Raw genomic sequence first — 2420 nt, 5'->3', positions numbered from 1 at the left:
GGGGTTCCAATCTGGGCATGAGTCATAATCCTCGTCCCCAGCCTTCGGAAGTGTTACTGGCTGTTTAGGATTGCACAGTACTTTGCTTTGCAAAAATTCACAATTTTCTTGATTAGAATCTAAAAGTACTTCATCCTTTTAATTGGGAAGAGATGACAGAAAGATGGAGAGTGATGCTGACCCAGACTCGGACCTCACACAACGGAATCCGGACGCAACGGTACAGTCCTCAGCTGTCCACAGGGATCAGGACCCACTTTAAAAAAGCAGATTCCACAACTCATCTCCACACACAGTGTTTAGTTGTGAATCACCCTCAGTTGTCATACGACCATTCTCTCTGCCAAATCCTGACTTCTTATACCCACTGAAGGGCAACTCCACTGGGCTGACATCATTGTTGATAAGCCCCTTCCAGGCTGGATCTCAGCCACCACTCTGTGAGCACACGGGGTGTCCCTGGTGAAGACACCAGCGATTAAAAAGGGTGTTGTTGGCTCCTTCCAGAACCTTGGTTTCCGTATCAAGTAAGAGAAGGGACATAACTGGCCGGAAGATCTCTTCTTTCACACAGGTCCTGTCCTCTCTGCAGTCAGTCAATACGCAAGGTCTCCTGTAATATCCATCCTTTAATTGGGGATCTTCAGGTCAGTATAGGTCTCACACACACAACACAGCCCCCTGCTCCTTTGCCAGTTTAAAAAACTCAAAGACGCACTCCAGGTGTGATCGGTTGATAAGGAGGCCCATCCTGGGACCTTCCAGAAGTGGATCTCCAATTTTTAAACGTTGGGTCTGTTTCACCATTTGTTCTGTGAATTTATCAAGAATTTCCTTTTGCACAAATACCCTTGTGCCATTTCAGCAAACATAGCCTCATGTGAGGAAGTTGGACAACAACGCCCCCGTACGGTGTTCTGCAGGCCGCAGTCTGAGAAGATGATCCGTGGAGGGTTGCCTAAGAGTTCCAAGGTGACAGGTTTGATTCCTTTTGCTGACATCTCCATGGTCTCCATGCCTGTGGGCACACTTCCGGTGAAGGAGACCTTGGCCACGTCCCAAGGTTGACACAGAAACTGGCCCATGGAGGCCCCTCCTTGCACCACGTTGAAGAAGCCAGAGGCACCCCAGCCTCAGTGTACATCTCCGCCAGTGACAGCGCAGAGGCAGGTGTGAAAGGGGACAGGTTAAAGACCATGGCTTTTGCACAAGCTAAAGCTGAGCCCAACTTCTAGGAGGCGATCAGAAAGGGGTAGTTCCAGGGCTCTCCTCTGGTGAAACCGAAGGACCCACCTGGGAGCTGGATGTGCTGGCTGGCCAAGCCCGCCTAGTGCTCCAGGCGCTGCCAGGAGGGGCCAGTGTCCACGCCGTCTGGAAGATGGACTCGCCCTTGTTGATGGTCCCCACGTAGGTGATTTCATTCTTCCCTTACGATCCTGGAAGCCTCCAAATGGATTCCACCACGCCCCAAGCCAAATTTTTGACTCCATGTTTTGCAGGCAGCGTTTGCATCTTGAACAGCCTAATTTACCTCCTTTTACCCTGAGCATGTGAAAGTAGCTATCACCTGGCCGGTGGTCTGCCAGCTGCACGGGGACCCCACAGCTGTGAAACAAGGAAGGTGTTCGTGCTGCTGCTGGTGCTCCTGAGCAGCGACTGGAGCAGCCTGAGAGTGCAGAACAGCCCGGGGTGTGGGGGGTGTGGGGGGGCGGGGGGCTGGGGCAAGGCCAGGCCAGTCTGCGCAACATGCAGTTGCTATGTTCTTTTTAAAGAAAACAGTAACCATGTTATCAACAATAATGTACATAACAAAAGATAACAATAGCTGGTATAATTGTTATGGGCTGAATTGTGACTTTTCATTGGCTGAGTTCCTGCAGTCTCCCACTGGCTGAGCTGTTGCTGGGTGAGGAGGAATAGTTTTTTCCTCTGGATGAGGTTGTAAAGTAGTATCACTTCCTGTTGGAGGTGCAAGTACAGCTCTTCTTGTTTGGGTCAGTAGTGCGCACTGGGTGAGGGTTTGTTCTTCCAGCATCAATTGGATTGCAAGGACAGCTTCCTTGAAAACGATGCCCAGTGCTAGGCAAGCGCTAAAGAAACATCACTTCGTATAGTTATTTATAGAAATGGCACTTGAATAGTAAAAGCTTCCAGTCACTTGGAACTTATATAAGCATCTATACAAATAATAGCCTAGGTGCCGTCATGCCCTCACGTTGTCACAAGATGGCCATGACAAGATGGCCGCATGCACAGCAGAGGCTGAGCCTGGCAGCCGCTCCACAAGGTGAGGCCTAGGGGTCCCGCGGCTCTGCACAGGCACAGAGGAGGCTGGTCCCGACGTCTATGCCGCCTCACATGGAGGTGGCGGGTCCCGGTGGAGGAGGCGGGTTGCAGCAGGGGAGGGCAGTTGCGGACGA

General features: G+C 51.4%; 1 pseudogene; it reads right to left on the bottom strand.

The window, feature by feature from the left end:
* Nucleotides 1-258: 258 nt before the first annotated feature.
* Nucleotides 259-1786, bottom strand: LOC102772981 (annotated as a pseudogene).
* Nucleotides 1787-2420: the final 634 nt, after the last annotated feature.

Source organism: Myotis davidii, unplaced genomic scaffold, assembly GCF_000327345.1.
Source record: "Myotis davidii unplaced genomic scaffold, ASM32734v1 scaffold742, whole genome shotgun sequence".
NCBI lineage: Eukaryota > Metazoa > Chordata > Mammalia > Chiroptera > Vespertilionidae > Myotis > Myotis davidii.
This window is presented reverse-complemented; position numbering and strand designations above follow the sequence as displayed.